The sequence below is a fragment of the Dipodomys spectabilis genome, unplaced genomic scaffold (assembly GCF_019054845.1).
Source record: "Dipodomys spectabilis isolate Male_0828 unplaced genomic scaffold, ASM1905484v1 ptg000190l, whole genome shotgun sequence".
In the NCBI taxonomy this organism is placed as follows: Eukaryota; Metazoa; Chordata; class Mammalia; order Rodentia; family Heteromyidae; genus Dipodomys; species Dipodomys spectabilis.
Window position 1 is genome coordinate 3,617,168 of NW_024870867.1, and position 14,696 is coordinate 3,631,863.

Here is a 14,696-nt window from a genome sequence, read left to right on the forward strand (position 1 = left end):
TGAAGAGAAGGACCTTTTCGGCCTTCTCACTTGCCTCCATTTTTAAATAAACCAATAAGATCAATTCTGCATCTGGAACTAATTAAATGATAAGATTTCTCAAATTCTCTCTCCCCTCTCTCTCTCTCACTCTTGTGTGTGTGTGTGTGTGTGTGTGTGTGTGTGTGTGTGTGTGTGTGTGTGTGTGTGTGTGTGTGTGTGTGTGTGTGTGTGTGTGTGTGTGTGTGTGTGTGTGTGTGTGTGTGTGTGTATGCATATGCTGGTAATGGGGCTTGAATTTTTCAGGAACAGGGAACTCTCCCTTAGCTTTTTCATTCATGGCTGGCTCTCTAACACTTGATCCACTGTCTGACTTTTTGCTGATTAATTGAAGATAAGACTTTCATGGACTTTTCTGCCCAGGCTGGCTTCAAACTTTGATCCTCAGAGCAGATTTCTCAAATTTGATTTACCATTAATAACTCTGAATTAGCCCATAAAATTTAGGGAGAAACATGGTAGGTAACTATCTAAGAGTCTAATTCTTATATCTTAAAGGTATTTTAACAGTGTCTTTTCCAAATAGAAATACTCTTCCAAATATGGCACACTGAATAAAGTCCTAGCTAAAATACTTGAGATTCTATCATTCGTGTCCCTTCCCTTAGCAGAAACTTACTTGAAGATTTCAAACAGCCCTAGGAGCATAGTGTTGTTGTTTGCAGTTATCTGCTGCTGGTGTTGGGGATTACTGGGCACAGACTTTGGTGAAAAAGGAAGGAGGACCCTTCTGGATGAGAAGGACATCAGTCAGAAGGCAGATAAGGTGATGAACCTGAATTTGTAACCTCTGACTTCAGTGAGTCTACCTGAGTGTCTGCATTGTACATTTCACTTTGGGAAGAACGCTTGAGATCTACCCTCTTCACAACTTAATATCAGTATTGTTTAAAGTACCAACATTGGTAAGTACAAGTGCAATGTCATACAGCAGATATTCTGGATGAATTCAACTATATAACTGAAACCTTGTACCAATGAATAGCAAGTCCACTTTTCCCTGTTCCCAAGCCCCAGTAATAACCTATTCTTTGCTGGGAGTTTGACTATTTTAGATAGATAAGACAACACAACAGGCTTATTCTATTCAGGACAAGGCCTGACATCATAATATCTCAGGCTCAGCACCCGAGATTGAGAGTTTCCTTAAATTTTGTGCCTTGGAAGCCAAACTTGCCTCATTCTGGTGGCCGGCCCTGTTGCTAAGACAAATAAGCACTATGCACAAGGTTTATGCATTTCTGGTTCCACAGAGAGATCTATAGGTGGGATGCTATATGCTAGGAAGATGAAGACAAGTGATTCCATCAACTGTTTGATTGTAGGTAGCCGTGATTATTTCCTCAGCATCATTTTCATTTTGGAAATACAACTAATGTTTGCTGTGTCAAGAATTATGCATATATATTTATATACAATTACGTATGTATTATATATAGTTATATATAATTCTTGACACATAAAACAGACAGTAAGTATATATTAAACATATAACATTATATATTTATATAATATATAATACAAATATTAGCTAATAATCTCTCCTACACTGAGATGTTATCCTATCACAACTTCTTAGATGCTGAAAGAAGCCACAAACCTTCTGGATCAGAGACAGGAGGCTTTGTTATTCATAGCAAGGGTACTGGCCAAGGTGCTAGTGTTTTTATTGGTTCCTTGAGTAGATTAGGGCAATATGACGTGAGAAGGTTAAAGAATGAAACTATTTTAGAGGAATCTTTGGCATATTTGTTTCCTGAGGTTTTTGTTTTTCTGTGATAGAAAAAAAAATCCCTCTCTTGTTTAAAACCCTGTTACACTTGTATGTTTTGCTTATATAACAGCAAACTGAATCACTCTGCATGTAGTTTGGCAACTGGAGATAGAGGCAGCAACAGAATGGGGTCTGCATTCATGGTGAGCAGGTATTTGCATGGGAATGGGAAACTTACATATTGAGGACTGGACAATAAATACTTCTTATTATGAGTTAGGAAAATACCTGAAAACTGTATCATCCACTGTTGTTTGGAAGAAAACCACAAAGGAATTTGAGCTAAGGTAGTGGAGAAATGGGGGGAAATTTCCCAATGTTGCTTTTTCTTGATATTTTCAGCAAAGTTGTATGGGAGTGAGAGATGAGCTCAGACTACAGAAGGTTAGACATCAAGCAGAGACAGGAAACTCCTCTTTTCTTGAGAGGCTGTCTGTGTAAGTTGTCAGTGCCTCCTGTCATAGATGTTGAATGTCTGAGACAGCCTGCTCCTGACAGCAATTATGAATGATAATACTCTCTCGTTGGTTGATTATTAATGAAAGCTCTCTGGAGATAGTGAGAACTACATTGAAAATATGGATCTAGGTTTCTTATCCTGAAGAAGGCCCAAATGTCATTTCCTTTAAGATGTTGAGCATTTCTTTATGTGTTTAATGTGTTTATTGGCCATTTTTGCTATGACTGAGAAGACACTAGCTCCTTTGCCCATTGATTAATTGGGTTATGGATTCTTTGGGGGTTTGTAATTGAGCTCCTGTGTATTCTGAATATTAGGCCCTAGTCAGATGTATAGCTGACAAAGATCTCCCATTCTGTAGGCTGTATTTTAGCTTAGTACCTATGTCTTTCACCATGTAGACATTTTTTTAGCAATCCCATTGGTCAATTGTCTCTCCTACTTGCTGAGCCCCAGGAAGTTCCTACCTGTCAATGAGGTCTAATGTTTTTCCTGCACATTTCTATAGTAGTTCCAATGTTTCAAGTTGTACGTTCAGGTCTTTGACTTGATTTTGAATTGATATAGTACAAGGTGATAGACAGGGATCTAATTTCAGTCTTCTGCATATAGATATCCAGTTTTCCCAAAACCATTTGTTGAAGAAGTTACCTTTTTTCCTGAACATATATTTTTTTGATTCCTTTATGAAACATCTAATGATAAATATATGTGAAAATATATTCAAAGCTATACACACATACACAAATATATTGACTGTGAAGTATGATATCTTCAGGGGAAGATTTTGGTGGTGTAACTCCTTTGAACAACTAATTTAACTAGTTAAAAAAAATGAATACCAGGCTGGCTGAAACATGTTTTTTCAGAGGGGGCTAACACTCAAGGGGAAGGGAGATAGACAAATGGAACAAGGAAGGGTAGGCGAATACAGTAATAACATTCATATATTGTATATTAATATATTATATATTCATAAATTATGAATTATATGAATGCTAGTTCTTATATGAACACACAAATTATATAATATTCAAAATACTGTATAACCACTCATATATATATATATCTATATCTGTCTGTCTATTATCATCACTCAATATGTGAAAATGCAACCTTGAGGAGGGGGTATGTGGGATTGGGAATAGATGAAGGGAAGAATGATGGAAGGGATGGCCTTGATCAAGATGCATTGTACATAAATTAAGATGTAAAATTGAAACCCCTTTATACAATGACTTAAAGATAATAAAACCCACTTTATGAAATGTCATCCAGATACTCTCCTTTTATTTGGAAAAGAGCAATAAAGAAGAGAAGAAAATATAGAAAAGAAAAAAATAAGAGTCACTAGACTTAAAAAATAAATATAGACAAGATCTTAGCTAATTGTGTTTGAAAGTAATTGGAAACAAACATTTCTTCTAAGATGATATTGGCAAAGAGACCTCAAAGTTGACCTGTATTGCCCTTTTGCAATGCAATCCCTTAAGGGAATCTTGGTTCCCAGTTGGAGGTGGGCTCTCAAAGCCATGCAGATTTCCAAAGTCAGACCTTCCCAGACCCAGTTGACTGTGGCCATGGATGATAGTGAACAAGGGGAAATATTCCAGGAGAAAAAGCCAAAGGTCCGGGTAATGAATGAGAATATTTTTGCATAAAGTAGAACCAGAATCTACCAGAGGGGCCAAGGAAAGAAATGATTTCACTGCCAGGGCTGGGCATCTTTTCAGCTCAGCGCAGCTGGGTTTTATCAGTGCCAAAGCTAGTGAATGTGGTATGTTTTCCATGCTTCCCATTCCTCTACTGGAGTTTTTCTTTTTAAACTTGGCTGTATCACTCCTTTTCTGCCTGTGTGTTAAGTGTGTTGGATGCAGAATTCTCAGAGTTTATAGGTCACCAAAATGAACAGTATCTGGACATGATGGGAAAATAGTACACTGGTGCTAGATGAAATGGTTGGGGAAGACACAGGGCTCTCCCCTATAGAGTGTGGTTGTTGTTGTTATTATTATTATTATAACTAATCATTAAGTAGTTGTATACAGGAGCTTCAATTCAACATATCAGTTTATGAATAGAATGCCTCTTGATCAATGTCACCCCTTCCACCATTGTCCCTCATCCCTTCCAATCCCACCCATCACCTCAATTTACCTGGCTCCATTCTCCCATATGAACATTGAATGTTATGACCATATTGATCCACCCTTCTCTCTCCATGCTTCTCCCTACCTCTTCTTCACTCCTCTTCTCAGGACAGCAGATGTTTCAGCATCCTGGTATTCATCTTGTTAAACTGTAAGGAGTTTGAAGGAGTTGTATCCTTGAAATTTTACCTTGAATGCACAATACTTTATATGTCTGTGTATATATGCATACGACGCAGATGTGTTCTTTTGGCAGGAGGATTCAAAGGTCCCAATGATAAGGCCATAGTAAAGAGCACTGACTTCCTACCAAGAATCTATTTTTCTTTTCCTCAATTTAGTTAATTTTGAAGGATTTGTTTTGAAATTCTACTCACCCAGCTAAAGTATTCTATACATCAGCCCTTCTTGTTATCTTGAATAGCCACATGATGAGGTTCAAGTCTACTATAAGTAGTATTGTATTACACTTTTAAAAAAGGAAAGCTCTAGATGGTGCACTGGTGGCTTATGCATGCAATTCTAGCTATTCGTGAGGCTGAGATCTGAGGATTGTGGTTCAAAGCCAGCCTGAGCAGCAAAGTCCCTGAGACTCATATCTTTATATCCAATAAACTACTAAAAAGCTAGGATTGGAGCTGTAGCTCAGATGATAGAGTGCTAGCCTTGGGCAAAAGAAGCTCAGGCATGAGTTCAAGCTCCAAGACCAGCAAAAGAAAGAGGGTAGGGGGAAGGAGGAGGAGGAGGGGAGGGAGGGAGGAGGAGAGGGAGGGTTTAGCATCAAGGCAAAGGCTAATATTTGTCATGGCTATTGAATGTCAATCTGGACATCTGATCTAGACTGTGTGACCCTACAGCTACTTTCTTAATCACTAGGCTGTAGTGGTTCTCCATTTTTGATGAGGCTTTCCTATCTTTGTCCCTAACTGAGCCCTGCACTATGCTAATTGCACATTGGTAGGACTTCCATTTTTTTCCCATGGTTAATAGAAGATTTATTTAACAGGAATACAAACAGATATCCTTAAGAATTTTTTACTTCTTTATTGTGATTAAGTGATTACATAATTTCACAAATTTCACAGTATTGTGGATAGTGATGCTTACTTAAAATCACAAACATTCTAACTTTCATGGGGGCAAACTCTCTAACATGGTGTATAAAGTTTATGAGTTCTATGAGCTTGACATTGACATAAGAGGCAACAGTGTTCTAATTCCACCCAAGTTAGGCTGCTGATTGTGTGTGTGGCTTGAAGCAAGTCAGTTAAGCTGTCTGGTTTTTAAATCAATAAATGGGGATTTTATTAGAAAGCATATTGTATATATTTTATAAGACTATTGCAATAAAATTTTTACTGAACAAAAACCCACGAAAAGTACCTAGCAGGTACAAGGAACTCAGAAAATCTTGGTGAGTGTCATAATTCTAGTTCACTTCCCTTTTATTGCCTCCAGCTGTCAGATTCAATGGTCACAGGGTTTGGTGAATGCTGGTAGGACTATACTGTGGGTAAGTAAGAGTAAGGAGCCTCTGTTCTCCTCCTTCAGATTTGAGTAAGTGATATTAATAATATCATTTCACTGTGGCTCAAGTGCTTTAGCACAAACATTAATAACAGCACCAATTACCACCTCCAAAATAATGAATTGCCAAACACTCTAAACACTTTATGTAAATCATGACCTTTACAATGATTTGATAGGGCTATTAAAAAAAGTCAAAGTGCTTGGGGGGGGAGTGTTTTCTCAGACTAAGTCTGAGTCTAAGGGCTATGAAACTCAAAGAGTTTTTCCCTCTCTTTACCAATTAGGGGGAAGAGAACTGACTATATAAATGGTGCAACAAGCATGTCTCAGAATGACTAACTGAATGAAAATCTAAATGCATGCAGAGACCTACAAGATGGGGTTTGTATGAACATACTGGTGTTTACTGAAAGTCTAATGATTTAGTTAACAGGGACCATTTCCTTCCTTCTAAGACTGTCGCATTTGAGCTTTCATTTAATTCCTCAACCACAAAAGTCAGCTCAGCATGAGAGACAGGGTTATTCCTAGAAATGAATGTCAATGAGACAAGGTGAAGACATCAAACTATGTCCTCCTCCTCCTCCTCCTCCTCCTCCTCCCCCCTCCCTCCTCCTCCCCCACCTCCTTCTTCTCCTCCTCCACTCCCCCCTTACTAGAGATGAAGGAGCCCTGGTGACTGGGCTTATATCACACCTCATTTTAGTTGAAGGGCTTTGTTGCCTCATAAAATAGATGGTATAAATCTATTGCTAAAATGCTATTGAGTAGGAATGTACCCCAAATATCAATGCCTTAGCTCAATGGGCACTGGTATAGTCCCAGATTTTGGTGAATCTGTTTATACTGGGGTTGGCTGGGATCACTCACATTTCTGAAGATTAGCTGACCCTGGACATGAGATGCCTTTCTCTGGGAGGACTGGGGATCATACTTGTGGCCTGTGTATCTCTTATCTTCCAATCAGTTAACTTAAATATATGCTTAGGTGTGTGAGAGGCCTAGGTCATGCAAATACTTCCCTAGATTGCACTAGCAGTCCAACCTACATTCAAATATTTGTGAAATGAAATAGATTTTAATTTCTAGTGAGTGAAATCCTGCAGGGGATTCATGAATTAGAGTCACTTTTATAAACTCTACAGATTTTTGTTTGTTTGGTAAGGGAAACTATTTCTCAAAAGAATTTAAAATTCAGTTTTTGAACCAGGTGCTGGCGGCTCACGCCTGTAATCCTAGCTACCCAGGAGGCTGAGATCTGAGGATCAGGGTTCAAAGCCAGCCCAGGCAGAAAAGTCTGTGAGACTCTTATCTCTAACAAAACATTATAAAACCAGAAGTGGCACTGTGGCTCAAGTTGTAGAGAGCTAGCCTTGAGCTGAAGAGATGAAGGACAGCGCCCAGGCCCAGAGTTCAAGCCCTATGACCAACAAAAAAGAAAAAAAAAATCAGTTTTTGTTTGAGTTGAAATTATGTATGTACACAGGAGTCAAATGCTTCAGTAAGACTTACACAATTTTCTTTTATAAATCTAGTTCTTTTAGCAATTTTATTTGATATTAACTTCCATAACACTGGCATTGCTAGTTGTTGTCTTATGCCTTACCTAAATTTTCTGGGGAAAAATACAAATACACTTTTACTGTCCTTCCAGACCCCTCACCAGGCCATGTACCTTGTGCTTACCTTTTCTAGAATGTTTTATAATTATATTTAGGTTATTGAGACATTATTGAGATGTGACCAATATAGTGAACTATGATTAAAATGCAAGATGCTTATTCCCATTATTATACACTTTTTGTTATATTAGAATCTAATCATTAACTTAACTTTTCTTGGCCAGTCTATTGCAATCAGTAATTCAGAGTAAATACTCTTTTAACTAGGTAAATAGTCTTTTAGTGTGTTTAAACACACTGGGGATTTTCCTATTCAATCTCTACAGAGAGAGGGTATTTCTCACATGATTTTTCTGCTGGACTACTTTCAAACTTCAATCTTCTAGATCTTAGCTTCCTGAGTAGCTGGGATTATAGGTGTGAGCCACCAGCACCTGGCTCTCAAATTGCCTTTTATTCTTGTTAAAACAATAGAAACAACAATAAAATATCCTGTAATAGATTCATGCATTGACATTGTTTTCTATTTTTAGATTCTTTTACTCTAGAAAAATTTCTCGCTAAAATAGTTTCAATTTATCTTGTGTTAAATTAACTTTTCTGTGAGTCTCAACGTGTCAGCATCATTAGAATACCAGTGGTTTTACCTCCTCAACATACTAGAGATAAGAGTCTCACAGTCTTTGTGATTGAGTTGGTTTTGAACTGTGATCCTCAGATCTCAGCCTCCTGAGTAGCTATGATTACAAATGTGAGCCACCAGTGCCCGGCTATTCTTAGGTTATTTTTTTGAGGAACCTCCAGAGTGCTGCCCACAGTGGTTATAGTGGTTGCCCTAGTTTATATTTCCATTGATAGTGTATAGTAGGGTTCCTTTTCTTCACAACCTCACCAGAATTTGTTGTCATTTGTGTTCTTGAGGGTGCCCATTCTCACTGCAGTGAGCTAAAGGCTCAATGTCATTTTGATTTGCAGTTTTTATGGCCAGCTATGTTGAGCATTTCTTCATGTATATATTAGCCATTTGTACTTCTTCTTTTGAAAATTGTATGTTCAGTTCATGTACACATTTATGGGTTGAGTTGATGATTAAGTCTTCAATCTCCCTGCATTTCTTGGTTGTGAATCTGTCCTCAATTGTATTGATGGAAAAGATGATTTCTGATTCAGTAGGTTGTCTCCTCAGTCGAACATCCATTTCTTTTGCTGTGAAGGAACTTTTTGGTTTGATGCAATCCCATTTGTCAATTTTTGCTCTTACTCTCCAGACATTTGGAGTTCTAGTCAAGAAGTTATTGCCTGTATGTACCAGTCTTTCTCTATTCTTTCCGATAGTAGTTTCAAGGATTCAGATTTTACGTTAAGACCCATGATCCACTTTGAATTGATAACTAGTACACACAGGAAGATAAGGATCTAGTTTCAGTCTTCTTTATGTACATATCCAGTTTTCCCAATACTATTTGTTGAAGAGAATACTGTTTTTTTCCTTCCATAGATGCTTTGGGCTCCTTTGTCAAAACTCAACTGTCTGTAGTTGCATCCATTCACTCCTGTATTGACTATGTCATGTCTTTGATCTTCATGTCAGTTTTGGTGCCAGTATCATGATATTTTTGTTTCTATGGTTCTGCCAAAATGCCCTTTTGTAGTAGACCTCATCTCAGTGTCTGTCTGTAATCCATGGTAACCACTGATCCTGATTTCACTGTTACCTAAAGGAAACTCTACCTTGAAATTTGTATCTTCTACATAGTATCATATAAGGAACAATTTACATGAAATTTCACTTCTTTCACTTATTTTAATCCATTTTTTGCATGCAATGATATTTCAGTTCTTTTAAAATTTTCGTATCTATTTTGATTATATATGCATACATATATATATATACATATATATATATATATATATTGCATTTTTCTATCTAGATACTCACTGAACAGCATTTGAGTTGCTTCCAGTTTCTCATGATTATGAATAAGGCCACTATAAACTTTTGTATACAGGCTTTGTGTGGGGACAAGGTCTTTGTTTCCCTGGGGTATGTACAGAGACTTAGCTTGTTAGGTCATATAACTAGTGTATGTCTAATATTCAAAGACATTAACAAACCATTTGCTACAATTTTGCAGCCTCACTAGCAATATATGAGAGCTGTAGCTGGCTCAGTGCTTGACTTCAATCTACATTTTCCTAGTAACTAACCATGTTGAGTTGTCATTTCATGTGTTTATTTGCTGTCTGTATAGATTATTGGTGAAGTGTTTGTTCAGATCTTCTGTCTATATTTTAACTCAGTTCTTTGTTTTCATATTATCAAGTTTTGAAGACTGTTTATTCCAAATAAAAGTTCTTCAGATATTTTTGTAACTGCTTGCTCTTTGTCTATTGTTTTACTATTCTGTTTTCCTATTGGGGCAAGATAGAAGCTAATGCCTTAATTTTGATGAGGTGTCTAGTGTATGTCCGAGCAACAGCTACATCTGAGAGCCTGGTCTCAGAGAGTTACCTAAGACGATGTCTTGAAACTAAAAAAGAGGAAAAATTACTTCTCAAAAACTGTGCCAAGGAAAACTATTTCATAATACATTTGTTGCAGATGTCTGAGTGAACAGAGCAAGCAAATAGAAATAGAGGTTTCACGTGCTGTTTTTTCCCCTAGTATTATCAAAACATGATCAGAGTCTGGAATAAAATCATTAGCAACAGACATAAATGTTGAGAGCTTAGAAAGACACATGAAACTGGCCTCCCTGAATTGACCAAATTCAGACCAGTCTGTCTTCTCTATTCCATTACTGTGGTAATGATCTTTGGACCATTGGAAAACAGAAGAACAGTTAGGAAAAACAATGGATTATAAGATTAGAAGGTGGGTGGATGCAACGAGGAAAAAATACTTGTAATATCAACATAAGGAAACTTAAATTGCTTCTCCAAAACACGTTTACTTTACAAAAGTTTCAAGTTATTCTGTAACTTTTGAATGACTATAGTTTTTGAAATAACTTAATTTTTTTTTTTTTACAGTAGACATATATGAAAAACCTTAGTGGTAAACATACAAATCAGTAAACATATTGATTTGTAGCTAGGCGCCAGTGGCTCATGCCTGTAATCCTAGCTACTCAGGAGGCTGAGATCTGAGGATCACAGTTCAAATCTAGCCCAGGCAGGAAATTCTATGAGATTCTTATCTCCAATAAACCACTAGAAAACCAGAAGTGGCACTGTGGCTCAAGCGGTAGAGACCTCACCTTGAGCTGAAGAGCGAGGAGATAACACGTAAGCCCAGACTTCTAGCTCTACCACTGACAAAAAAAAAAAAGAAAAAGAAAACCATACTGATTTGTGATTTATCACATTCAATGTTAAATTAGTCTCATGAAGTGTTTTTTATTGTTGTTGATGTTGGTGTGTGTGTGTGTGTGTGTGTGTGTTCAGAATTTCCATGTGTGGTCTACGAGGTGTTAACTCTCAGTGGCAGAGCACATGCCTGTGTAAGGCCCTGGGTTTAACTTCTAGTACCACAAACAAAGCAAAACAGAAGTTTCTCACTTGTCCAGAAGAATAATCAGTGAACTTGAAACAAAAGAAAAATGAACTACAACTTCCATTGTGGTTTGCTTTTGCAAGCAATAAAAGCCACTGTTTTTCTTCCTTTAAATAAAGGAAATGAGTTTGGTTAAGGAAGGTAGTGACTTGGAGGGAGAAGGGGAAGAGCACAAGAAGTACTTTATTTTTATTTTGGGTGTGTGTGAAAACAGAGCAGATTCATCCATGCCATGAGCAATACTGCTTCCTGAGTTTTGAGAATGGATACTGTTGACCTGTGCTGGACATGCAGACAGTCATGGAAGGGCGCTGCCGTGCACTCCCGGATCTGGTCTCCCTACTCATTGGTCACCAAGTGCAAAACGGGGAGGTTTTCCCTCTCTAGAACCTTGTCTTCATTCCCAATTTCTTCTCCTCTTCCTATTAGTCCTCTGCTTCACGGAAAGGCTCAAAGCTTGCTCCGTAGGGTAAACAGGGTCTCATCTATGTACAAGGATGGACTGAAAATGATGTGTAAATATGGAAGGGTATAGTACATGTTTGCCTGTAGAGGCTAGAGGTGGATTTGGTTCTGTAGAAAGGGATTTGCAAGGGAATGAATGTTGGATAATGATTAGCAATTGAGATCATAGAAAACTTTTTTTTTTTTTCCAAATTGGAACTAATTTGTGAGTTTTTTGTTTTTTAAATTATTTTAGCAACAGTAATCCCTCAGCATTGTTCTAGATGTTATCTCTACAAACTACATGTTTCAAGTTAATTCAGAATGGAAGCTTTATACAAATATCATTATTATGAGATTGTGTGAAATCATGGTAGACTATTATGTGCTGATTTATCTTGATCAATATGCATTGTTTATAAACTGAGAAGGTAGATGATTCATTATCTTGTTGACATATATTAATAATACAAAGGGGTTTCATTGTGATATTTAAATATACACTGTGATAGCTTTGATCAAAGTTACCTCTTTTTCTTCAAAAAAATTCACCTCTTCTAACACTGTTTCTTATACACACACACCCCTGCCTTTTAAAACAATTTGAACAGATTTTGTTCCTCTATTGTTTATAGACATGAATGAGTCATTTAATCATATTCACCCTCTTCAAACATCTCCTCTCACGCTTCTCTTTCTTGATAATTTGTTTCATCCCCTTTTTTAGTATTTTTTCTTTTTCCATACTATAATACTTTTCAGTTTTTATAACAATAAATAATCTTGATTACTATTGATCCATCTACCAAAGTGCATGATAAAATTGTGGAGTATGTTTTTTTTTTATTTCCTACATATCTTGTCCAACCAGTTATTTTTAACTTATGAAATATTACTTAGCTATTTCTCTTTGCGAATATATTTTTTACTAATCCTACTTCATGTGTCACTGCATTATACTTAGTGCAACAGTTTTTCACTTTCTCTGTCATTAACATTTTGTACTCAATTCTGTATTTCTCAAAATGACTCAAGAAACTCAATATTCTTTTCACCATTCAACTAAAATAAAAAGAATAAGAAAGTTGCTGTCTCGTAAAGTAATAAAGTAGGAACTAAAAAGAGGTGTGACTTTAAAAAGATATTATCTTTAAATAAACATCATAAAGTTTTACACTGAGCAATTAATAATTATATGCCAAACATTTAACTGGAGAATTACTAGAATTAATAAGAATCTGGTGAAGTTGCCAGATACAAAACAGATATGAAAAAAATAATTCCATCTTTTTTTTTTCCGTTTCAGGCAGCGGCACATCTGTTCACTGTTCTTTTCCTTCTCTTGCTTAAGCATATTTTCTTCAAACACAAAGTCATCTGTAGAGATGCATCTCTGCCTTTCCCATATTACTATTAGTGACTTCATTCTCAACAAATTTGGGCCCCTTGGAGTTGAAATCAGACCTAGTACTGTTGTTGAAGAGAAATTGTATGATATTAAAAAGCTCATTGTAGTAATTTTCTAGAACAAAGGAATGAACACTCCTCAAATTATCGAATAATAGTTCACTTATGTAATAGAAAAGCTTTAAAAACATTCCATCTCAAGATTGTCTGAATACCTTACATTCTCCTGCCTTTGAGGAAATAATCTCACTCTAGAATGAGGCATTCAGAGCAAACAAAGTCTTGAGCATGGGAACTACAAATCTAAAATGCTCATGGCTAATAATTCTAGCCTGTTTCCTAATCATTGGATTCCTCATCTTATTTCTACAGAAGTGTAAATATTGTAAGCTAAAAAACAGAGTAGAAGATTTGTGAACTGAGTTGATTTTTACCTTTTTTTGTCTGTTCTTTGGAAGCTAAGATGTTTAAAGACTCTTGTGGACTACCGGAGGAAGGATTGAAGTTAAGTGAGGGATTTCACAGTCACAAGCAGAGGAGTTTTCTTCTCCCCTTTCCCTTCTAGAAAGAAATATTTAACCCTGTCGGTAGGCTCAACCCCATACACAGGAAAAGGAGAAGCTATGAAGTGACAGTTGTTAGATTCATCAAAGGAGTCATTGTGGGCTTTGTTGTTGTATCTTTCTGAGGCTAGATTGGAAAAGGGTATTTTCTTTACCCTGTTCTCAGTGTTGGTGAAAGAGCAGCAAGCACCAAAGATAAAGCAAGTGTATTATTACTAAATTTACATCTCTGTAACGAAATAACTCCAAAATCAACTTAGGGGAGGAAGGACTTGTCTTGACTCAGAGGTTCAGGTTATGATGGCCTAGAAGGCGTAATAGAACAGAGGACCACGTATCTTGGTGGCCAAGAAGCAGACAGATATAGGCCTGTGCTAGCACGCTTCCTTTGGCTTCCTTTTCCTTTCCTTTTTCATGCTATCTGGGCCCCTATTGATGGTATCACACAAATTCAGAGTTCATCTCTTTCTCTTAGTGCATCCTCTGTGGGGACCCCTCACTCATATATGTAACAAGGGGGATGACTTATTCTTCTTCCCGGTATGTCTCAATTAGAGCCAAGATGACAATCAAGATTAACTATCACAAATCCATCCCTTGTTAATTTGATATTTGGACATATTTCCTTTAGCCATAACATTCTGGCCTCCAAAACCTTCCATCTTATAATGGAAAATTCACTCAGTTTGTTTCCAGCAGTTCTCAGAACCTTTTTTTGTTTTTTTCCTGGTCCTGGGGGAACTCTGAGCCTGGGTACTGTCCTTAAACTAGTGGCTAGTGCTATCCAACTTGAGCCACAACCCCATTTCTGGCTTTTTCTGAGTAGTTTGGAGATAAGAATATCATGGACTTTCCTGCCTCAACTGGCTTCAAACTATGATCCTCAGATCTCAGCCTCCTGAGTAGCTAGGATTACAGACGTTAGTCCCCAGAGCCTGGCCATGTCCTCACAGTGTCTTAACAGTTCCCATATTGTCCAAAGGCCAAGTTCAAAGTACCCTGGAGACTCAAGGACAGCTTCTCTTTGATTATTGTAAATCTCCAGTCACATTTTTCTTGGTAGCAACTTTACAGGCACATTTTCTGACCAAGCTGCAAGTTTAGAAAATATTTTCGGTCTGCTTTTTGCTCCCCATTCTCATTGTAAACTT

The 14,696-nt window shown here is 37.1% G+C and overlaps 1 pseudogene; it reads right to left on the reverse strand.

The window, feature by feature from the left end:
• Window positions 1-14,696, reverse strand: part of LOC122121580 — a 492,767-nt pseudogene that overhangs the window by 29,710 nt on the left and 448,361 nt on the right.